This window comes from Seriola dumerili, unplaced genomic scaffold (genome assembly GCF_002260705.1).
Source record: "Seriola dumerili isolate Sdu_G_001 unplaced genomic scaffold, Sdu_1.0 BDQW01000116.1, whole genome shotgun sequence".
NCBI lineage: Eukaryota > Metazoa > Chordata > Actinopteri > Carangiformes > Carangidae > Seriola > Seriola dumerili.
Genome location: NW_019174371.1, coordinates 451,074 through 477,180, shown reverse-complemented (window position 1 = coordinate 477,180; position 26,107 = coordinate 451,074). Strand labels below are relative to the sequence as shown.

At 39.2% G+C, this 26,107-nt stretch overlaps 1 protein-coding gene across 1 annotated transcript in view; it reads left to right on the top strand.

Moving 5' to 3' along the window:
- Positions 1–26,107, top strand: part of astn1 (astrotactin 1) — a 376,673-nt gene that overhangs the window by 195,452 nt on the left and 155,114 nt on the right. The gene's annotated exons all lie outside the window — the stretch shown is intronic.

Below are 26,107 nucleotides of genomic sequence, written 5' to 3'. Positions count from 1 at the left end.
TCTCTAACACAATGTTGGATGGCGTGAGGAAAGAAGGCATTACCCTCGAGCTCTTTTTTATATTTAAGATGTTTCTCAATAAACTGACACACTCTTCCACCGTCCTGTCAGAAATGATGCAAGCATCACATAAATGCCTCATGAAAGCTGACAAGCATTCACTCAGTATCCATAAATGTACCCAGTGGTGCTTCAGGCATAGTAAATGTAGAATTGATATTTTGGCCATATACTTACTTTTATACAAGCAGTACATAAAATACCAGGAACATCTTATAATATAATGCAGTCCAGCTGAATAGCTCTGGAATATGTTCTTCTGACAGTGTCCCTCAGTCAGTGTTATTAAACCATTTAATCATTATTTTACTCCTGCGTTTTTTTCCTGTTTGACACATTGTCATGATTCGTAAAACATTTTATCTACCACATTACATAAGTTGACAGTGTTGGTGACTGATATACCAGCCACTAATGTGGCAACAATGTGACCTGTTTGTTTCCTTAAAAACTGATGCTCTCTATTATAGCTGACCCATACGGATCAATTGTATTCCATTTGATTTGACTCACTTATGTACCTGCCTGTTCTAATTCACGTGGGGGGTGGGATATTAAATCTGTAGTAACACTATTTTCCCCAAAAAGTCTTGAAAATTACAATGACATTTGGCAAATACAGAAAACACGAATGCATTAACAGAACGAATGGATCACACTGTTCATCAACACAATATGAAAAACAAACATATAAAACATTTATTTAAAACCTCACATACATGATGGGTAATCTTCACAAAGCATTATTTATCGCTCTGCTGAATAATAAACTTTGCCTGTAGTTTTGTCCACTCCCTGCCCGAGGTGTTTCTGCTTTGAAACCTTGTGTTCATGTCATTCCTTCACAGGGATGATGGGATTTTTTATTGAAGCCCTGAAGTATAAATGTTGGTACTTGCTATAATCTGTGTTTTTTATATATTATATTGGATTATTTGACTGTATGTATTTGAAAAAGGTCACGCTTTATGACAAATGAACAGAGAATCATTACCTGACTCTACATTTCCCATCAGCACTGGAGTGCATCGTTTAACTCATTGTTTGGTTGTATAAACAGCAATTTTACCGTTGTAAAAACCTGCTGTGTGGAACATTTAGCTAAAGAGACTCCAACTGAGTCAAAATATTGCTTAATGTGTGCTGGATGCATAAATATGCAAATTGCCATTTCAATTCAAAAGGTGATAATATGTCAGTGTTGTGTTTGCAGTTTTTTTCTGCTGCCACCAAGTGGCCAAAAACCATAATTAAACGCAGATTTATGCGCCGTTGGAACCTGGATGTGTTGAATCAGTGAAGAGCTGGAAGACACCAACCCATGATGTCCAGGATACACCTGCCTGTTTGTAACAGTCGCGATGACAATCCTATACTCTTTCAACTTTTCAGTTTTGGCACCTGAAATGAGAAAGTTTTTGTTCAGGCCAGAAAGTTTTTCGAATGCCAACAACTCACCAGCTGGCAACATAATCATTGAGTAACTGGGACTGATCAACAATCTTGTCACCCCCTACGTGGATATATTATGGTCATTATGTTCTGCGGGGCAGTAACAATCTTACTTGTTGGCCCTTTAAAACAGATGGCCCGTCACACGCTCATTGAATTCGTTCTTATAAACATTTGCTACCTCTCAGCTGTATGACAGCAAGTTGTGTGAAGGCAGAGGAGAAACTTGCTTCAGCGTCGAAATCTTGGCCAAGAAAGTGGTGGCATCGTCCTCATGAAGTCACCTGGGGCATCTTCTCACCTTACTGCACCTGTTCTCTTGGCCTCCACATTTCCACTGAGTGAACAAACACAAGCGTCCAACGCAGCGCTCTGCAGCGCCAGCTAGCTGGCACGTGGCCACCTTCACCCGTCTCCTGGCAGGCTGTCAGCATTATCGCTGCGCCTGCAGTTAATTGTGAGGCTCAGGTAATTGTCCGTGGGGTAGACAGACGTGCAGAGGCGGCGTCGGCAAGCGGAACGTCTGTTGAGCTGCGATGAACGCATGCCACCCCTCCGTCCCTTGCTGATTCGGCCCAGTTTGGTTGCTATGGTCAGTGTATTTGTCACAATGTCAGCATTCCTTGTTCCAGCCTCTTCTGGCCCTCGCAGGGGTGAAATCATTCATCTTCCTATTCATCTGTGGGCTTGAAAGCCATTCATCATGAGGCCAGAGACCTCCATCAATTATTCCAATGGGAGAAAGAGTGAGGAAAGGGAGGTTTTTGAAAGGCAAATATATCTTGATTTAATTGGAAAGCAAGTATGCTCAAGGCTGCTAAGCAGATTTCCCCCAAGATGGAACTTGGGAGATAACGGAGCAGAAGAGAGAAGATAGAGAATGAAAAATTAGGGAGAAAACGAGACAATAGAGCAAGAAAGATGGAAGGAAAGACAATGAAATTTTAGAGGATGAAAGAAGGAGAAAAGAACAAAAGACCAAAATAGGAGCCAACAAGTGAATGAATGGCGTAAATTTTTCTCCAGGCAGAAGGAGAGCAGAGCTGGGACGAGGGAATCCATTGTTGGAGGTCAAAAAGGCAGCAGGGGAGGCTTGACCTGTTCCCATCCTCCGATAGCAGCCATAATGACACTGCTTCTGCTCTCTTCAACACACACATCATATCTATGTCTTAGAATGGGTGTCTGTGTGCACACGCTGCTGTATGTTCAGACGGATGTAATGCAGCAAAGAACGCCAAGGGAGAAATAGTCACCCCTGCCAGTCACCGTGGCTCTGCAGCCGCTCCCCTGTCGTCTGTCATCAAAGCCGCGGATTTCTGCTTATAGGTTTGGAGAAATAGCTGACACAAGAGTTTAGGTGTTCAGAGGAGAAGTTTCAAAAGAGAGAGACAGAACTGGAGAGTGCTGCTGAGGATGTGTTTTGGAAGTTTATAAGTTTCGTGGGGAGATTTTTTTTTTTTTTTATGTCAGAAGTCATGTAGAGTAAGGTGTCTATGACTTGGTAAAAGTGATACCAAATCCAACCTTGGGTTGCCTACAAAGAAGGTAACTGTCCTTTGGTCCCAGACCATTTGTCAATTACTTTGAGGTAATTTGATAAATTCCAAATTAGTTTGGTGATATGCACCAATAAAGCACAGTAACAACTGAAATGGTAAAAGCCCTGTGGTCGTTTGTCTTACATTTCAGGTGATATTATCACATTAACACATTCATTTGTGTTACAATTGTGAAATCATCACGTCAAATTATCACTAACTGACTGACACTGACTGGGGTGGCGGGTGGGTGGCAAGCTTGACTTGATGCTGGAGAGTTTCATAGGCCTACAATCAGTATTTACCTCTTTATTAACTGTAACCATCATGTTTCCTAATCTTAGTATTTATATATGCAGTATATACTATATAACATTTGCTTAAAAAAAGAAAAGAAAAAAAAGTGAAAGTTGTTCTGAATGGTCCAACATTGATATTCATGTCTGGTGATATGGTTGTTATCAAAAGAATGAATGAAAGTGAATGGTGCTTTGACACTTTGTTTGTAGGCCAACTCTGTCTCAGAGAAATGACATTTCTATGCAACTTTTTTTTCTTTTTTTTATCATCATCCAATTTTGTACGCTTTGTTTGATATGATAAGAGGCCTCTTATGAACCCTGATATTCTCCAAAAAGCATGTAGAACCCTGAACGTCGATAGCAGCACATATTTTATAAAAACCACCAGGCAAGATTCAGTTTCATGAGGTAAGGCTCTCTTTTTATTGACAGGATTTTTCTTCTTCTACTGCTATTGATTACATTACAGGAACATCTTGTCACTGGAACATCTTTTTCTCGTGATTCACAGTGTTTGGTTTGTATTTGTGTGTGTGTGTGTGTGTGTGTGTGTGAGAGAGAGAGGCAAAGTGAAGGCGAGACTTGCAAAGCTTTCATGGTTTTCTATCATGCGTCCCTGTGAAATCTGAAATCTTGCCAACAAAGTTGGCACTTCACTGATCACCGCTGATCATCTTTCACACTGCGTTTCGGGTTCTGAATATATATCGGTCCGGAAACACACTTGAGCTGAAATGTATGAAATCACTGTTGGATGAACTTCAAACTTTTTCTATTAGAATTTGACTTGACATTTATGCTGAAAGGTTAAGACACAAAGTTAAATGCCAGTTGCTCCAAACTCAGCTCCTATCCATTAATAATACATGGTTATTGGTCCAGATTGTAGTTTAGGGTAATGAATATCTTTGCAATCAGTGCATTTTAATATTTACAACCTTGATTAGATTTGAATTGATCACACAGTCCTCTGGAAGAGGGCCTCTTATTTTATTTAATTATCTTTTCTTTGCCAGGGCAGACCGACTTTTCCTCATCAAGGTCATCCTTTGTGTTACTGTATTCCCCCCATCTTGTCATACTCAACCTGGCCTCTCCTTGGGTTCTGCCCATGGCCTCTCCGCACGCTCCCCATGCTCTGAGCCTTTAGATATGTCAGCACTGAGATGGCACATAATCTATATTTTATAAGGCCTTGATATAATTGGTGGCAGTGAGGGAAGGTCATGCCTTCAGGGGCCCTCGTCTTTCCCCCATTGGTTTTCAAGACGTAATCCTCAAACAGCAGCCCTCTAGTCAAGATGTGGATTAGACACGATGAGGCAGATGAGGCAGTGAGTTCGGTGTCACTGCTTTAAGGGGAGTGGAACTGCAGAGTTTGCTGGAGCGCAGCAATTATTCAGCATGTATGTACTTTGAAAACATGCGGGGGCCATAATTTATTCAGCACTGAGACACATTTTGGAGTGAATTCTTAAACGCGACAACAGTCGTGTCTCACGGGGCTGATTTGGTGTCAGAATCGTGAAAATAACTGGTGTATTTTGGAGGGTTTGGTGACATTAAAGTTATTAAATGTGAAGTTTGAAGCTTTTTCACTATTTTATTTTTCTGGTAAGATAAATGTTAAGCAGCACAGCTTTAACTTTTTTGTTGTATTTTAAATGCTGAATATGCTCATTGCAACCTGTCTGTCAGCTTTCACAACTGCTTTATTTATGTACAAGTAGAAGAAAGAAATTGACACTTTTACTATCTTTTATCGCTGGGGGTCGTCATTGAGCAACCCTTCGTTTTCTCTCTCTTGATACCAGTTTACCAGTTTACCTCATCTATTATCCCATTATCTTTGCAAATTATATATCAAATCAATAGGCTAATCAGCCATTTCATTGCAGCAATATTTAATTAGGAGCTGTTACTCATTAACTGCTTATTGTTGCATATTAACCAAGATGGAGCAATGCTAAATCATGATGTTACATTAATAAAATGACGATTTAGAAAACAAATCAATAAAATGAACACAGTCTTAATACACAGTTTGATTTTCACTTAACTTCAAGTACCAGTAAACTTTATTATCCACCTTCAGTGACCACGTACAGCTAAAACACCACATTTAACCTGAGAAACATGCAACAATATGAAAGACTAATGTACTCTTTGCAAACTGTATGTCCATGTTTGAAGGGGGAGTAATGAAAATGTTGCTTTAGTTGTATGGACAATATTTTAAAGTTCTACATAAGGACTTCTGTTAGAACAAGAACAGAGCTTGGGACAAACCTGGAGACTAAAATCTACAAAGACAAAACAAACAACACAGTACATGTGAGTATTATCCTGGGTGATGGAGTGTTTGTGTTAGTCGGATGTAGAGAAATACAGCCCCAGCCCCTTTTTAAAAGAGATTTGTGTCTGAATAATATGTTTTGTTCTGATTGTTTGATGACATTTTCCCCTCTAGTGTCCTTTAAGGCATCTTTAAACTTTTGTATTAATTGGTAAACAAAAACGTAATAAGAAAAGAAACTCAATAATGAAGTTTAAATTTAAATTGTTGGCTTGTTGTCCCTTTACAAATTTACAAATCATGCAATGGCAAAAAGAAAAGTATAAAAAAGTATATGAACCCTTCTGAACAAATAGTTTTTCTACTTTAGAAAATCTGGTCATGAAATGTGATCCGATCCTCATCTAAATCACAAGTATAACCAAACACAATGAGCTTATGTTAATACAACCCAGTCTCCTAGAAATTACATTTTTATACAACTTAACTGTAACTGAAACGTAATCACCGACTGGTTTATGTTCTGAGGGAACATATTTCTGGAATTAATGAATCACTACATGTCTTAACAGCAGCAGACTCACCAGGACATGGTTGTGGTGAATGGCAGGCATAGAAAGCTCACAGCCATCATACCAGAGATTAGGCTTGGGCCGATATTTATGCCTCATCAAAGACCCTTTAGGTGCACTTCTCCAGGCTATGAACTAAACATTTTGGCACCCATGTCATAACTATTGGACATTCCCCATCAGTCTGAGACAACAATTGGCCTGAGGCCACTTCACTGTACGCCCAACCCATCTTTGAAGAAGCCCCTTAGGCAGATATGTATGTGTTCACGTTGGATTGACTGACTTATATTTTTTCTGTCTCATGCGTATCCTATTTGAATGTTACTTGTGATATGTTTTGTGATGACCCTGATGGAGGCCACAAGCCGAAATGCTTCAGTCTGAGTCCTTTCTCCATCCACCTTGGAAGTAGGTGAAGTTGTGCCAGAGACCTTACTTTGTGTCTTTCTTGAACACAGCCGTTAAACATCCACAGTGCTGGTGGAAAAAGCAAGTGACCCCTTGGATTTAATAACTGCTTGAACCTCCTTTGGCTCCAATGACCTCATACCAGCATTTCCAAGAGCTGCTGATTAGACCTGCACAACATCCAGGATGAGTTCTGTACCATTCTCCTTTATAGAACTGCGTCAGCTCAGTCTTTCTCAGGGTGTCTGGTCATGTTTAGGGTGATTGTCTTGCTGCATCACTTAGCCACCCTGGCATTATCCTGAAAGAGAGCTTGACCAACTTGGGAATTCATTTTGCCCTCAATGATGGCAAAGCCCCAAATCAAAATCCTCCCTTCACCCTACTTTACCATGATGGCATGCAGTGCCCTCTGTTCTTCCCAAACAATTCAACCTTACTTTCATCAGTCCACAAAACCCACTGTTGTTGTTGTTGAATCAAGCTGCTCTTTGGCAAACTTCAGCCGTGCAGTGATGTTGTTTTTGACAGGAGCAGCTTCCTCCCTGGTGTCCCACCATGGACAACATCTCCACAATGGCTCATTATAGCAGAGGCTTCTTATGAACAGGAAACTCGAATGTTTAAATAACCCATGTCTCAAGTCAGATTGCTAACAGCTGACTCCAATTAGCTTTTGTTAGTCATTAGCTGAGGGGTTTATATGTTTTATTTTCAACATACACTGTTAATATTTTAAGGATGTATTTAGTATGGACAAGAGTAATACAATAATTTGTTAAAATAGATGGTGTTTTTCAATAATTGTAATAAGTGGTTAGATGAAGATTTGACCATATTTAAAGACTGGTTGAAACATTAATTCAGGTCATTCCAAAAGTTTCACTCACTTTTTCATGCTATTGTATTGAGATGTGCAGTGAGAATATTGCAGTATAATTATAATTGTTTCAGATGTTTATCTTGTTGAAATTACACAATGCGACTGTACAGTTACAGTAACAAAGTGCAAGCTGAATGTCTCTTTCCCCATGGCAGTATTATGACTTTATAAAGAGCATTCACTGACATGTCACTCACACAAATGTAGTCAAAGTGTTACTTCCTCTTACAGACACTGAGTAGTTGTCACAGTCGATAGATAATATGTGTGTTGTTTCTGACAGTTATTATAAGTGATCAGGATGTGCCTCTGGACAAGTCTTCTGAGAGATTTTGAGTTAAGTTTATATTCATACAGAAAGAAAAAGGAATCAGTGGCATCTGCAGTAGTAATTCAGGGCAGATGGAGGATAAACGATGAAATACCATCATGATCCTGTGCAGAACCAGTCTCTTAATCAACAGCCCCTGGTCTGAGTTGTTCATCTTCAGAGGTTGGTGAAGGGCATCTACAACCCATCATTTCACCCGCTTTGTCATCACCTCCTTCCGCTCCCGCCCCTGGGGGAAAAAAACAAGCAGTTAATGCTGACATAGTAGCTCCTATACCTTTGTCTTCTTCTTCAGTGTGATCAGTCAGCCTCACATGTGCACAGTATAGCCAGACGTGAACGCACACCCTTTGTTTCACACGAAAGCACACATGCAAAGTCACTACAAACAGCTGCGGTTATCGCACCCTGACTGTGCTGCGCTTTGACCCGTTGAATTTACTGCACTTTAGCCACACTTCCCTGCCAAGGGGGCTGCAACAGCGTAACACTTCATGTCACTTCACTCTGTGGACTGCACTAGTTTTATGCTTTGTCAGTCTCCATGGGTCTTTCTTCCTAAGTGCTTCCCTGTCTTCCACTCCCCCATTCTCCCTGTCAGTCTGCGTTAGAGTTTTTTTCCATGATGGCATTGTTGTTCAGCATCCAGCCAACTCCATCATGACTAGATATTCATGAACGCATACAGCACATAGAAGTGAAACTCTCACATAGTATACAACAAGAAAAAGAATAATTTACAGAATGTTGAATGGAATATACAGCTGTACTTTCCCTGTGGATGAGTCTTGTCTTGTGTCTGTCTTTGTAGTGTTAATAATATTTTCCTGTGTGACAAAGTTGCATCATATCGTTCCATCATTTATTAACTACTCTGTTTATGGCAAAACTGAGATGGATAAATCTTTCTGACTGACTTGCAAAGTCTTTTTGAAGACTAAATGACTGAATAAATGATGCAATGCATTTATTTCATTTTATTATGTTTATTTTGGCTTCTGAAATTGTCACTATGAAAAAGACAGCGCAAGGCAGAATCTGGTCCCTTACTGTAATTATTCAGCTGTGAGGGCACTAAGCCATTTTTTGACCAAACTGCTCCAGGAACTAAACTCAAGAACTAAACTAGGACTTTAAACGGTTTCTCTGACGCTGAACATGGTTTCTGGCCAGGAGCAGGTGGTGGTGATTGTCGCTTGACACCCTTCGAGCAGGACTACTTCTTCAGGGCAGATTGGAGGCTATAGTGAGTTGCTACTGGAAAGTGACAAGACAGGCTAGGGCTAGCTGGGTAGCATGCTAACCTCAGTAGAAGAAAAGATGTGATAGAGTTAACATTAGTTAACATTGGTGTTGCTTTCCACTGCTGGAGACAGCTTTTATTGAGTAAAGGAATGAAGTTTGATGCTGAACTTGCAACGTTTCTTCTGGACTAGACTGAACTCTTCTAGATGTTAATGCTAACACTGGCTGTGTAACAATAGCAAAACTTAGAAAAAGCTCCTTTAATATCCCATTGCCCAAACTTGTCTCTTACAAAATTTGTTTGTATCATATTTTATGCTATTGCCAAATATGTTTTGGAGAACATCTGTCTGGATTATGTTTCTTGGCAACATTTTTTTTCAGCCCTAGGCAGTTTTAAGTTTTGTACTGAAACACATTGGTAAAGGTTGGGGAGGGAAAGATCATGGTTTGGGTTAAATATTTAAACTGCGGCTGTTTGCATTGACCTTTTCAGTGTTTACCCATCGTTCAGCTTGTTCTTAGCTTTAACTCAGAACTTGTGATTTGGCAAACCTCAGAATCACGTCAGGGAGGGTTTATTCTGTTGTCTTACTTACCTTATACAGTACTTTTATGGTGCACACATCTGAGGGAAATGACTGTACCCTTTACTCATCACTTTTGTTTACATGCTTCTGCTGTTTGGCTCCAACTGAGAAAGTCACAGGTATTGTTTTTGCCATGTTTATCAAAGGAAAAAAGGGAGTTTTTATAAGTTTCAGTGCTAGAATTTGATATAGAAAAGCTACTCTGGTCATAGCTGTACCTGCGCAGATTGAATGCTCTGTGGCGGTCGCTAACTGAATGACTAATGGAAATATTAAACGTAAGACTCATGAAGGACATGGAACTGCATGCTATACATGATTAGAAAATGGAATTTAAAAGCAGTTTTATTTCCTTAAATGAATGTATTGTCACAGAATAAAGAGTAAGAGCTGGAGCAGCCATTAAGATATGAAGAAACACAAAAGACAGGAGGCCTGAGGGGGGAAAAAGAAAAGGGGGAAAAAAAAGCTCAGTGATTTTAAGTAGAGCTGTGGAACAGGGTTGTAGCTTCATGCCAAGGATCTCTGAACAGAAATAGAACCAATTAGGACAGTAAAAATGGCTGATGTAGAAAGCAGTAACAAAACCAATACACCAGTCGCCAAGTCTTGATCGGGACTTCAAGGTGGGTCAGAGGAGACTAAAATTAGAAATCAGGGCCCGAATTATTCTTGAGCTGCACTGTATCAAAAATAAGTCTTCTAAAGTACTTACAAGGCCTGAGCAGCTCTTATTAGTTAGTGATAGATAGGTGCATGTGGGAAGCACTCGTACTGTCTCCTGCTGTTACTGTGCAGCTGGAAAAAACCTTTAGAGCTGGATAGGAACACGTAGCCCAATGTCAGGTGAAAAACCCTGGGTATCCTACAGTTTTAAAGGTGTCATTGGGTTATTACTGTAGCAGTCGGATGAAGTGTTGTGAAATCTCTCGTTCCTCCAGTAAACCCAAGTGACTGCGCGTAAATGAAAATGTGAATTATGCATTCATTTGAGGTTTTGGTTGCCAAAGGTCAGGCAGAGTAAATGACAATTTACTGGAACCCTTAGAGATGTTATCAGGTGACAAAAACTAAATGAATGACTACAGCAGGTAAACAGGAAGCTTCAATAATAAAACAGAAGGTTTCTGTCTGCAAGTTTTATATTTTAAACTCATATGGGCGGGACAGTGTTGGGCCTTGGGTGCATAGCAGTTATATAAATCAAAGTAAAATTGAATCAATATTCCAGCTCTGTGAGAGGCTGTGTGAAGTAGTCCACTGGGAAGTAAACTCTCCAGTTCTGCTATGAATCCCCCAATGAGGACCAGAGTTCAATTCCCAGCTCCTGGAGTTTTTTGTTCTGTGATCCATCTTTGTTAGCCTGTCTGCTTTTTCATTGTCCAAATAGAATGATAAAACACCCAAGTTAAGCTGCACAAAGGTGAGATAGTTTTTCTCTTGTTCTTTCAATGCACCTGAATTTTCCAGCACTTTGTCACACAGAATGACTTTGTTCTGCAAGTATAGATGAGGTCCCTCAGCACAAATCTTCTCCACAAAATCTCATAAAACTCTAAGAAGTTTGACTTAACAGCTTATTCAAAATAAATTTACTGTCAATTCCAACAGTTTTATTTCCCTTTAGAGGTCCCTATTTTAAAGTGATGCAATATCACAGTACATATTGGTATTTCCTTGAGAATGAGATGTGTTTGAATGTTTCGTATTTTTGGACCTGCTGTGAACAGAGGTCTGAAGATCAGGTCTGTTTTGTAACACTTACTCTCATTTGATAATTTGGTGCAAGTAGCATGTGCGATAGAAATGACAACTACAGAATAATGCTGAACATTGAGGCAGGAAACAAGTCCAAGAAGATGTTGTTGGCCACATGAAAGGTCTTTTGCCAAATGTCGTATGTCCCCGTGGAAGAGATAAAGGCAGGAACTACTGAAAACACAGGCTGGACTTTGAAATTGGTGGCACAATCAACCACAGAATGAAAGAGAGTTTCTGTGCCCATTGTTAAAAAGGGCCAACACGCTGTCTCACATGAAAGACAATGATTTGTTTTTAGCCAACCCTGACAGTGATTGCTTTTAGCATTACAACCAGTATTGGATCCAGATTTCTTTTAAAGATTATAAATAAAAGTTTCATTTCAAAGCAAGAAGTTCACATATTTTGAAAGGTAAATGCATGGCTGAGAAGGCACTGAATAATCGTCAAACCCTCCTACTTAAATTCCACTCTGCTAACCCTTGATAGAGTTCTAGGTTGTTGGGATCACCAGTGTTCAGTTGTGAGTTCAGGTGTCGATGGTCAGGACTGTTTTATATGGCTTTTCAGCCAACAACATACAGACATAGCCAGAGCTCTGATGAATTTTGACGCAGCAGACAAGCCCATTAAATAAGTCAGATAACATGACTTATTTAATGGGGTTGCAGGTAATGAGACTTACAAATCCCAAAACACATTACACATTTTGAATAGCAGAGTTTCTGGATAGAGAAAATATCACTCAATATTACTTGTGATTTCCATTGAGGGCAGGGAGCAGAAACTTCCGCCGTCTTTGTTCCAGCTCCAATTAGACTGCTTGGGGAATGTAAATTGAGTTCTCTTGTTAACATTTGTGACTCCATCCCATTGGGAAGCTGCCCTGACAAGTGCAGGGCTTGCTGATGCTCGACAGTGAGAGCGCAGAGCTGATGGAAACCACAAGCTGTCTTAACACCCAACAATCCTCCTGTAACTTTGCCTCATGACTGGAAGTGGTTTGTTATTTTAGTCGCTTCTCTAAGGAAGATTCATAGGAACAAACCCAGGTAGGAAAGTAATCTTATGGCTCATAGCACCCCATTAACTAGCCTGGCCTGTGCTCCATTTCACTCTCGGATAAGTCTGGGAATGAATGATTTAGTGGCAAAGAGGGGGGTAGAGTGACGGAGGAGTAAGAAGTAAAGAAGTTGGTTCAGCAGGCCCATTCTCTAATCTTTAGGGAAACTAAATGTAATACAGCACAGTCCTGATTTCTTCCCCTGACAACTCTGATAAAAAAAAATAAAAAAAATTGCTGGAACAAAATGTTGGCAAATGTTGGAAGGTTAGGGTAGAGTCTAAGCCAAATGCTTTTTTATAATTCAAGGCAAAGAAAGATTACTGCAAAGAATTATCATAATACATACCTTCACCACTCACGCTCATCTCCTTTCAGGCAGGTACTCTCCACAAAATGCTCACGCTAATCCCAACATTACTGCTCCTATGGACCATGTTCAACCAGAAAATGTCCTTGGTGGTCTCTAAAGAAACATTAAGTCCATGACTAAAGTCAAACTTAGTGATGCTGTGAACTACTGTAAAAAAGAGACGGTTTCAGTCATGTCTTGTCAATCCTCTTATTCCTCCAGGCAGTGTGGTCCCCATGACACTCCCGGGCTTCTTTTCTGTGGCCACTTCTTAATGGAATTCCTCTCGAATACCAATTATGTGATGATGGAACTTGACTGATCCTGTTAAATGATAACTGTGATATCATCAAATATATGGATAGATTGCTGTAAAAAATTTTTAAAGGCATTCATTATCGCCAGAGGATGGTTTGATATTGGTGAGCCCTTAACTTGGTCTGTAGACTTTTTTTAGGACCACGGGCAGGTTGACACCTTTGGTTCAAAGTGAAATGTCTAAACTACTATTGCCATAATTTGGAAAAGACTTTCATGTTTCCTAAAGGATGAGGATGATGACCAACTGACTTTTCATCTAATAGCAGTACTTTGGTTTTATGTCAGGAGAATGACACCCACACACAAAGAAGAAGTTCACAATCTTGTCATTTATAAACTGCAGCAGCACTCATGCTGTTTACTGAAAGGTATATCCTGTGGTCCAGTGCAAGACTGTCACACACAACGAGCTGTTAAATTGAGGATTGCAGACGATTGCTATTTGTGATGGCACGTCATTATGCAAATGAAAATCATGGATCGGCATCTACTCTGAAATTCTGGGGTTTTAAAAAACGATTTCCTCATCACCAAGGGGATGGAAAATGTAAACAGTTAACCCCTTGATATATAAAAGTTCTGAGTTAAAGATTTTTAGGGCTTACAGTTTGTCAATCCAATCCCAAACCTCTCCAAAATGGCTAAAGTGCTTTCCGCTATTTCAAGAAATATATATTTTAAACTGATATCTGATGTCTTCAAGCAGACAGTTGTCCACGGAGTCACAGTTGTATGAAAATGGACAGTGTATAGATTTTATTCTGATGTACAATGTTTGAATATAAGAACAGAGATCACTCACTGTTGAGTGATGATGACTGACTGTAGTAAAAATAGGCCTTGGGTGACAATGGTAATGTCCAACCTGGATTTTGATCTTCTCCTCTCCTGACATGAACTTCTGCAGATTGATACACTCTGATATGCGGCTTAATATGGACTTTATAGATGAGGAAATTAAATGACTTGTCAGACAGCTTCTTCAGGCTCAGCAGGAGGGGAGGAGACACACAGAAACCCAGGGTTTGTTGAAGATCTGCCAGCCAGCAGGTTAGGTTACCATAGTAACAGGCCTACAGTTAAAGGGATCTTTGTTTGTAGATCAGGAGTTTCCCCTTAACCCGTGGTAAACAAACTCAGAGACTTAACCCGTTTTCTAGAAGACACCCCAGAGTAGAGAACAAACCAACATATCAGCTATATCGTGTATCGTATGAAAAAGTTTTCATCAGATGAAAAAGTTTTAAATCAAGACAAGTAAGGTTGCAGCAAGTTATCCCTCTACGCAGCTGCTGCTTTTGGATTGGTATGTCCTGGAAAAGTGAATTTGTTACTCAGAAATGGATTACTGCAGGAAAAGGGGTGCCACAAAATCTATTTCCTTACACCTTTGCTTTCAAATGAAGGAGGGACTGCACATTTATGTTGTATTTTAAGGGGGTTTTGGTCAGCATAAAAAACATTACTTGGTAATGCAAGAACATTTCCTCTAGTTATCTCCTTATGAATGAGCAGTCATATTAACCATTTTATTGGCATATGTCCTGCCTCTCCTTACTCTGATGACGACGTGCGTCATGTGGAAACGTAATTTGCTGCACCTCATTAAAAGCTTTTACTATAACCATGTGCTCCAGATCTCATCTCTCCAGATCCTAATGACATTCCCTTCAGCCTCAGCTCTGCTTTGTGTTTGGTGCTAATTATAGTAGCCGATTTTGCATACATGCTTAACTAGGACGGCGAACATGAGCTGAGATTCACAAGCTCTGTCCAGTCTTGAATGTTTGAACAAAAATTCAAAAGTAAATGAAAACTTAATCAAAACATCCTGTGGGTCTGACAGACAGTACACAGCCGAATCACAAATTTGGAGGCTGAGCCAAGAGGTGGAAGCAACAGCAACTGAGGCAATGGAGTGTGGCAGTTGTGGCCACGTCCATAAAGCCATTCCTTCTGACAAATACCTGTCATTTAACAAACTGTACTGCCAAACACATTATCAATAAGGCTTAACCACGTGGTAATTAGGATGGCAGATGTGGCTTGTGACAACTCAAGGTGACACGCCTTTCATTTCTGCAGCTCTGAAGGGAGGCTGAAGGGACCGTTGTTGCCAGTGACGATGAAAATAAGATGCCAAAAATGTTGAGCAGATACCTCTGTGCTTGCACGGTCACAAGGCCATATGCTTCAGCTTTAATTATGAGGGACTTGGGGAGAGAGGGACTCTGGGTTGAACTATGAATCACTGCCACTCTGCCTGCCTCAAAAGCCCCATTCCACTGGATTTTAACACTGCCCACACAGGTCTCCCCCCTTTCTATAAATAAACTGCTGTTCCGAAGCAGGCGTTAAATGGACAGCTGACACCACACTATGCTTTCATTTACAAATTTGTTTCTGAGCCTAATTAAAATCTCCAAGTATAGCACGTTTACTGGTATGAGTAAATGAAAAGAAATGACAGTTGAGTGTACACACAAAGCTGGACTGAACCCAGTCAATCCCACATGAGCCAGAACCACTGAAGTATTTCATGAGCTCAGAGCCATTTAAAGCATAACCAGGGTTAAAAATCATTCTTCTAACTGCGAACTTACCAAATGTGCAGAAAAATGAATTGTCAAGTTATGCCAGCTTGCTGAATAGGTCAGTGTTGAATCAAATTGTATAGGTCCTATTAACTGAAATGGTGAAGTGTGCAATTCACATAGGCACTAAGTGCTAAAGAGTTGGGTGCAGTGGTTTCAGAAAGTATTCAGATCCCATCACTTTTTTGCAAACTGTATTGTGTTGCAGATTTAATTTTAATTTAATCGATAAAACTGACATTGTTGTCCATCAGTCTACACTCAATCTACCTCATATACCTTTTTCTGAAAATTAATTTAAGCTTGTATTCAGACCCTTAATTCAGGACTTTATAGAAGCCTCTTTGGCATCAATTACAGCTTTGAGTCTTCTTGGTTAAGTCTCTACAAACTTTGCACACCTGGATTTGGACAGTTTATCACATTCTTTCTGGAAAATCCTCTCAAATTCCATAGGATTCAATGGGAAGTGTCTGAAGTGCCATCTTCAGGTCTCTCCAAAGATGTTCTATATGGTTTAATTCTGGGATTGTCCCGAAGCCACGCCAGGGTTGTCGTGGCTTTTTATGCTGTGGGTCATTGTCGTGCTGAAAGGTGAACCATCACCCCAGTCTCAGATCATAAGAACTGAGAAGCACCCACATAGGTGCTGCCAACACCATGCTTCACCATATGGATGGTATAGGCCAGATGATGAGCAGTGTCTGGCCTTTGCCAGATATAGTGTTTGGAGTTCTGCCCAAATTGCCCAAAGTTCAATTTCTCATTGGACCAGGGAATCTTTTTCCTCATGCTCGGGGTCCTTTAGATGTCATTTGTCAAACTCTAAGCGGGCTGTCTGGTTTACTCAAACTCTAACCACTCTACCATAAAGGCCTGATAGATGGAGTGCTGCGGAGATGGTTGTCCGTCTTGCAGGTTCTCCCATCTCAGCAGAGGACTTCTGAAACTCTTACAGTGATTGTTGGGTTCTAACGCACTTCTTGCTTCTTTAATCAGTTTGGCCAGAGTTATTTCAACTCAACAGTAAAATTCAATTCAAATTGGCAACATACAAAACTGACACAATTTTTTTTTAATGGAGTTATTGTAAGTTTGCCACCCATCTGACATATGTAATGATGCCTGCTTTTACTTTGAAGGGCAGTGACTCTGTAGTCGAAGAACATGAATACAAAGAAATAAAAAAGCATGTGCACACGACACACTACCACATTGTTTTACATTTCTACATACACACTCACACACACGATGAAACTCTAGAGTCAAAGCTATATTGTTATGTGTATATGTGGAGGTGGTGCGGGGGGGGGGTAAAGACAAAACTAGTTTAAGTGATGGGCTCTATATGCCCTTCACCCACCTCTGAAGACAAACAACTCATACTCAGCAGCCTTTGATAGAGAGGCTTGCTCCACAGATGATCACAGGGGTCATAATTTATCCCTGTATTGTCCTGCTGTAGCACTGCAGCCAAAGTCTTTTTCAAATATTGACAATGAATCAAACTCAAAGTCTCATTCGGTGTAAAACAAGCCTCCTGCATACACAGATTGCAGATTGCTACAAGGCAGGCAGGTCTGTATCACCAGGACCCCCAGCCTGAGGACCCCCACCCCCCACAGTTACAGACTATGACCCGCAGCTGTATTAATTATTGTTGTCAGCTAATTAACTGACGTTTAACCCAGGAAATGGCTGGAGCAATTCCACTCAATTAATCAGCATTGAGGAATAAATTAAAACCCTTCCTAAAAGTGATTACCATTGAGGGTCTGCATTCAAAATTGAATTTTAATTGGGCTTTAAATGTTAGATTTGAGTTATGGTTGAGAACAGAAGCAGCTCATGTATTTACACTGCAACTTTTACAAATTAAACGGGCTCCTGACAGCAGATAAGTCGAAATTCAAACCTGTTGAAGTAACTAAAAGGAAATGCAATTAAGTTATAAAGGGCAAAGATTACAAAGGGCATCATGTGCATGTACATTGAACATGCTGTACAATAGTAAAATCAACATTTGGAATTAATGAACAATAAAAACTTATAATTGGAAATGAATTGAAACATTAATGGAACAATGAGTCAGACTGACATCAAAAGACAACAATGTTTTGAAGCCCTGAAATAATACTTTATAAGTTTAGTTTGCTTTATCTGGGGGACAGAAGACAAGAATAGTCCATTCACACAGCAGAGGCCAAAGAACCTTTCTTATAAACCAGGCTCAGATCAAAGGTTCCCAGCCTTTTCCAACTCATGGCCCTCTTGAAAGTCTCAAAAATGTTGGTGGCCTTCATCCAATCTCATCACAATATGGAGGCCAAATACTATGTTCTCAGAGCACTTTTTATTTTAATAACGATCGAACATTCAGGACTGAACTGAAAGCAGGGGAAACATGTAGGAAGCTTAACTTTGGATATAATCTTTTATAGCGCAATCAGACTGAGATAGTAAACAAGTATAAAATGTGTTACAGTGGCGACAACATTAAAGTTCCTATCATTGGCTTATCACAGTGATGGGAAAAACAAAACAAAATGAAAGGACATTATTTCTACTTTTATTTTTTCTAATTAAATGTTTTCGTTTTATTTCATTTCTTGCCCCACTTGCAATACCTTCAGAGCAGTGGGCCGCAGCCCACAGGTTGGGAACCACTGGTTCCATTAGTTCCTGTTACTGGTCTGGGGTAATTTTTTTCCAAAGGCCCAGAAAGAACATGGTTGAGTTTGCAGTCCTGAACACTCATCATTGGTCAAACAAAGCCCAGACAAAGCTTGGCTGCAGCTTCAGTCACACAGGAACAGTGACAGATATTTCTTATAAAACATAACATTCTGTTGTCGGCTTCCCAAAGAGTCGAGAAAGAGCGAGACAGACAGAGAGACCTGTGTAAATGAGCAAGTGAACAAGTGAGATGGAAGGGGAGCAGTGATTGAGAGAGCAAACGAGTGAACTGGAGAAACAAAACCTAATTTGAAGTTTAAAGCAAAGGTAAATAAATAAAAAATACAGTCTGTTTGTTAAATCCATTCAAGCATCACAAATTTGTCTAATCTTCAATCTTCCTCTGATACGATGGGAATGGAAACAGGATTGCTTAAAAGCCACCTCGTCTCCTAGAAATTACATCTACTTTATATGCTACTGATTTGTAACAGTAATTGCATTTTGAGAGAAACATAATACAGTATTTAATATCAAGATAATAAACAAATGTTTGTCATGAACAAATAGTTTATACTCAACCAAACCTCTAAATCCCAGCATGTTTAATTTGTTTCAGGAAAATATTCTCGACTTGGGAAATGACTGACTCTCACTGAGCAGTGTGATCTACTTGTAATCAAAGGGCCCCATAATTCAAAGCACAGGATTGCAGTAAACCTGCTGCTTTATCACGTACAAATTGATTGACAGCTCTGTTTTATGTGCACACAACTACACAAGCACTAAAACCGCTTCTGCAATGTGTTGTGGTGCCATTAAAGGTTTGTTTGAATCAGTGATGTTTGCAGACACACAGCATTTGCAGTTTGCAGTTCACACCATTTGACAATAACAAAATGTCCCCTGTTCCATCTATATTCAAACTTTTCATCATCTACGTGAATGTGCGCTGAGTATAATCAAACATTACTGATTAGACCTTTATTAATTATGGATGTCCTAGACGGTTTCCTGTGACACTGTGTCAAAGTGGTTTGGATTCAACCCTGTCGTCATTTTTATTCTATTATGTTTTATTATATTATAAGTTGCCTCCAGTATTTTGCTCCTATATTATATAAATATAGTGGGCAAAATATTTAACATATTAGACACATTTGAGTTTAATTTAGCCTCAAAGCAGGTCAACACACAATCAACTCACGCTGTCTTCTAAGCAGAAGGTGGCCTTCAAGACTGGCTTGTGTTTATTGTAGGTCTTCTGTTCTTCTCTTGTAATGCATCACATGGTGTTTCCATGGTTATACCCACTCAGTACTTTTTAATTTTTCAGTTTATTATGCTATTCATTGATTCTGGTCCCAGTCTGGAGTGTTCATTACAGCTGAAGTTGTATGACATTTCCTAACATATAATGATCCCCAACAAGCCGAACTGGCACTTACCATCCACTCTCCATGCATTTCCTTACCTGATGTTCTTGTACTTGGAGAGCTTGTTAGCATCGCACTGCAGTAGTAGTATCATACTACTACTACTACCTCTACCACTACTAGCAAGCTAGTACATGTAGTTTACAGTGGTTAGTAATGTTACATTGTTTGAATGCATTTTCTGACTTTATGAAGGGAGCATGTTCAAACAATGCATTAAATTTATCAGCTTATTTTATGTTGCAAATGTAAAAAAAAATTTAAATTCACTATTTCCGTTTGGAACATGGTAGAATAAGAATGTGATGTGGTGAAATAGAAGCAGATACAGCTTGAGTATCTCAAAAGTATACTTAGGCGCAGTACTTGAGTAAATGTATTCAGTTAATTTCCACTACACTAAGCCCTCATCCAAAGATATGGCTGCTCTGATCATACACACATACAGTTAGGACCATGGTGGTTTTATATAAGAGAGCCATATTTGCTCCACCATCTGCTTAACTGCTTCAAAGCAAGTGATATGTTTTCATTTGGTGGCTTTTAAAACAATTTTTTCCAGTGTGGTTTTGTTATGAGAGACATTTTTATACCTTGCATTTTTACAAAGGGAATCAGCAGTGGTACATAGCACAGCCGTGACCAAGCTGCTTCTCTAAAAGGCTCTGGCACCGAGTGCACGGAGAGAGACTGTGAACTTGGGATGTTTGCAAAGTGAAGTTCACTCAAATTAATCATGCTGTCAGACAATGAGAGCAGAGCACCCCAGGGCTAAAAGGGAGACAAGGCCTTTCAGCAAGAAGAAGAATACGCTGCGCTACTATATATGTTTTGGGCTTGTTATTCATTTTCACTAAGGGAGGTGGGGGCTGGGGATGGGTAGGTTATGTAGTGGTGTGCTCTTGCTCTTTTGGTGCTGGGGAATATATCTATCGTTCTGGGGAGCCATTTCCCATAAGAGGGGATAAATGGATGTAGCTGAAGGTGAGGACAATGCAGGAACATCACATTTAGTGGCTTATTCATCAAGTTCATAGGTGGTGTCAGGCCGCTGCCAAATGTTGCATTTCCACAGCACCCTTGTAAAGGAACTGGTACTGGCCTTGCACACATGCCAGCACTCATCATACTTTATCTAATTTGTGTCTCCATTTTAATGCACAATACAGACTTGCATTTGTTGCTCAGTTTTGATATAACGTTTTATATAACTGTTCCGATTTTCCATTAATTTGGAACAACTTTATTCAAGCCTGGTCTTAAGTGTGCTATCTAATCTGTAGCTGTTACCAAGGTTCAGACTTAACACCAAAGCCATGGCTTTGCAGACTGTAATAGCCTGTCTGTAACCGTGAGCTTAGTGTTGTTTGTTAGTTCTTAATCATGATGTTGTATGTCGTGTCATAAGCCCCCTTCAGACATGCACCTTGTTACGTAAATGATATAAGAATTCAACACGTCTGTTTCATGTCTAAATAAGCCTGTGAGTCACTTAAAGAAGTCACAACATCAGTCTCATCAGGTCAGAATTACTGACACTTCCGACACAGCACAAGTCTGAAATGAATACATTTAAGAAGAGGTTTTTCTAAGTTCAATCAGAATTTTGGTCATTTCCTTGCCGCAGGAGAAAAAAAAAATAGAAACACAATCATCAGAGCATCAGTCTTTCAGTTCTTATTCAGGTCAGCTGCTTAATGTGTGAATATCTAGCAAAACACTTTACATAGAGCATATGACCAGTTACAAATGAAATTATAGTCACAACCTTACATCTTGTCCTTTTTTAACTGTGATGAAACTGCAGGTTGTAAAATAAGCAGCAGATACTGTATATCATATTGAATACATGATGAGATTGTATTAGGGTATTTGAGTTGGTTAGACTTGAGAAAAGCTCCTAATTGTCATTAATTAAGCAACAGATTAAAAAGAAATCAAATGCAAATGTCTTTTAAGATCAATAATTAAATAATTGCCATCATTATTTTCTAGCTCACAGCTGTTCTCCAGCAGTGTTGCCTGTGCAGTGAGAGGGACAGGGGGTCTCTCATGTGTTCCAGGTCCCAAATAATGCACAAGTGTTGAGGAGCTAAATATGGTTCTGTTATATCAGAATGAAACCATAGCACAACATTTACGTAATGAACACCTATGTTTGAATGTGAGGGACAAACTTCTTAACAGGTAGATGAACAGATTACAGCAATATCACAGATTCCATAATTAAAAGGGGCTCCCCTCCTTATGGTAGCATCAAAATAGTGATGAATAAAGAATACAATAGTCATAAAAGTGGTCATAATAAATAGACATTATAAATATGAATATAGACTTAAAACATCCATTATTGTTCATAGTAATTGTACTGCATACAAGACATGGATTTTATTTTACAGTATCTTTGTTAACTTGCAGCTCTTTATGATTTTACAAGCAGTTTAGAGAGTCGTTAAGTTTTCATGTTTGGTTATTGCTTTCATATGACCAACTGGCATCAGACAAAAACCGCTGTCTCAATATGAAACCATGCTATAGTGTTTACCCACTACTGTGTGTGTTCACACAGTGATATATTTATCTCTAAGCTTTTACTGTAATTGCTGACAGAATGTAAGCAGAACACCCACAACTAATATACAATTGTAAACAAGTGACATATTAACCTATGCCATTGTTTAATTTAATTTTCCAACACTGTACACAACCATTAGCCTCTTGTCTTGTCTGTAACATGTCTTGACAAAGCACCCTGCATAAGATGGAAACTGTGTCTGTGGATAATCACTGTCCTTTCCACAGTACTGAATGGTATAGCATGTTAAGACATACAATACAAAACTGCCGTATAGATATCCAGTGCAATACACACTGATGCATAGACACTTCTCTAGGAAACAAATATTAAAGATATCCTATAGTTCGTCTCCAAATAACCCAGAAATTGATTCATTTTACATCTAAAAACCTGTTTTTTTATTTGCCAGCTACTGCATCTTTATTCCTTCTTTATTCCAAAGGCCCGCATTCAATTGCTTCGGTATTAACATCCTGTCACTGTTACAATTTGCTCATTTTAATTACAAAACTAGGACTACTGTTTCTAATTCCATACAGGACACTGATGGCAAACCACAGGCTCTGGTGTGACAGTTGTCCACCCCGACCACCTCCTGGCATGCAGCCAGCGAATACAGCCACCACAACGTAATTGGGAAAATAATTTAGTAATGTATGAACGGAATTTCTAGGACCCCGGGTTGCCTGTGGAAGGTGAAAGACTGTGACAGTGTCCCCGACAGTCTTGAGTTCTGTATGTGTATCACAAATTCTCCATGTTGGTTTCTTATCTGCAGAGTGTACACAAACCACCGCCCTTCACTGGAGATGACAGTGATGCTCTTCTTTATCCACATTCTATCATTTTCCTTCTCCCTATTCATATAGTAGATACACCTTAGGCTGCCCTCGCCTTTTATATTGTCTTCTTCTCATGTCTCAATTTATCTCTCATACGCTCAACCAAATCTCCAGCTATCGCTTTCTCCCACACACTCCTTCTCATTTCCCTCCCTCTGTCTCTCTCCCCCCTCCCCCCTCTTCCATTTCTGTGGTTGCAGGAAACATGTCTCAGTCACCAGCATTATCCAGATACCTTCTGGATGTGCTTGTGAACACGGTGGGAGCAGTCACAGTGATATATGGCTGTAATCCCACCGGTGCAGCATGACATAGCCGTCAGTTGCCATGGGAGACAAGATGATTTATATTCTGCACCTCTGTTTATGGCCGATATAAGTGATGTTAATGTTAAAGCCCTGATCCTGCACTCTTATGCAAAAACAGAGAGGTCCTGCCACAGATTGAAATATTACAGACAGAAAGTTTATTCCGAAATAAAAAGTTAATAATGAAAAAAATATTTTAATATAAATATAAAAATACTGATATTTGTAGCTATCACCACAGGAGAAGAGATTGAGATTATTTATTCCCTCCAAGTCATGTTCCGTAATAAGTAAATGTATAATTGATATTTTGAAATAGAAGCTGATTGGTCCTTTGACACTAACTTGGGTGTTTCCCACTGCAGTGACAGATAAATGTTTCCCTCTTCATCGTGTCCTATTGCTGTTTCATGTATGCTGTGTTTTATTTCCCACTGACTATTTGTTGCCATAGATAAGATGACAGGTCATCAGTCAGTGGAGCAGCATGCATGCATAACGTTTGATGATCCATGCAGTGCATCAAAATGGAAAAACATCTGTAAATGGCGGACGTCTTCTAGCGCTATTGATTTCAGCAGGGGAAGGATTGATAAGTGAGACAAAATCAATAAAGATAATATACAGAGCTGTAAAGAAACACTGTTTTAAAGCAACTTGAATAATATGCTGGCAGTGTTAGATATAGCTACGCTGAAGTGTTATAGTGGTGTGTTAAATCTTACAGAATACATAGATATACAGTGAAACTGATTTCCAGCCAAATTCCAAATTGGACATTGAATGTGATGTAGAAAATGTGGATATGTGGAATATGATTATAGCCCCATTTAAATATATCTAAGACAATAAGAGTGACCTGCTGATCTACACCATATTTTTCACAAGCTTACTTGACATTCTGCCAATGCAGAAGTTTTAACTTGATAAGCTCAAACTCCTGACATGACATGCATGGACATTTAACTGGGAGATTTACACTCCTGACATGTCAAATGACATTATGCAGAATGAATAATTTAACTAGAAAAGAGTTGCCTCTCTGCTGATCTTGTTGCACCGCACCCTCCGCCTCTGATCGTATAATGATGCGACGTCATGGCCCTTCTTTCACCTTAAAAATGAGTTTTGCCAATAGCAGACACCAGACTGCGTCCGGTTTGAAAGCTTTATTTTTGACCTTTTGGCAAAATTACTCCCAGCATTAATGTTGACCAACTACAGTCAACATAATCTGCTTCTGGTAATATTTTCATTTTTAATTTCCAAAAAGAGTGCAGGCTAAAAATGAGAAGCCTGACACGAGAGTGTTTGGCACATTCGTCATATGAAGAGTGAGGAGAGACAAAAGATTTGATGAAAGATTGTTTAGCCTTGGAGCTTTGAGGAAGTATTTTATCAACCTTTATCCAAATCTGGGTGACAGAAAATTAATCACCAACAATTTTTATTATTCACCATTCATCAATAAGAAATGGAAAATATAATATCCAGTGTGTCAAGCATCTAACTTTTCCACTCTTTCAGCTTTGTATCATTATACTTTTGTGTTTTGATGTTGGGCAGACAAAACAAGCAGTTTGACCTTGGGCTGACAGCATTGTATTGGACATTTTTCACTGTTTTCTGATGCATCTGAGACTGCATTTGAACAAATAATCAAGTAAAATAATAATTAGATTCAGCCTTATTGACTTTTTGGCTAAGCAGCTTTTTTTCTCTGAACAGAAATTGTTGTGTCTGATGGAGTCTAGGTTGTGACAACAGTTTAATTATTTTTAATTATGAATAAATGTTGCCGCACCAATTGTCAAAGAGGAACATTTTTCAGGTGAAAAATTACAGAATATTTTCCCTTTTGTTGTAGGTTGTAGCTCCTGAATGAAGAGTTTACGTGTTGTTTTGCTTGTTTCACAGCTTGTCCCCTCTCTGATCACCACATGCTCTCTGTGATCATGGCAGTTACTCTGCTAATTAGTATAAATGTGAATAAATACAGATTCTAGAAAGTCATTGAAATGATTATGAAGTACTAAGGGTCATGATTACTTTTTATTTTTATTTTTATTAGACATGATAGGTGACACTAAAATTTCAAAAACTAAATTTTCATCAAATCTTCAGAAACTTTATACTTATTAATGGAAATAGTTTTTTCGCTTTGATACAATTCTTTTGAAATTCTTTTTTTATTGTGTTACTTCAAGGTCCATTCAAACAATATGATGGCGTACTAGTCTTTCCCATCCAAGCCTTCTTTGAGACACAGTTATAACCAAAAGTAATGGATCTGAGCCAAACTAAATGATACAGAAGCAACTGAGGACCAGTGAAGTAAATCAAAACGCAGGTAAAAATAACAAATAACTAAAACCAAAAGGTTGGCGTGTACCTGGATGATACTTTAATCCCTTTATAGAAATCAGTACAAGAAAAAAAATGATATAGATTCACATTAAACAAATAATGGATGTACAGGTGTGAGGTGGATAC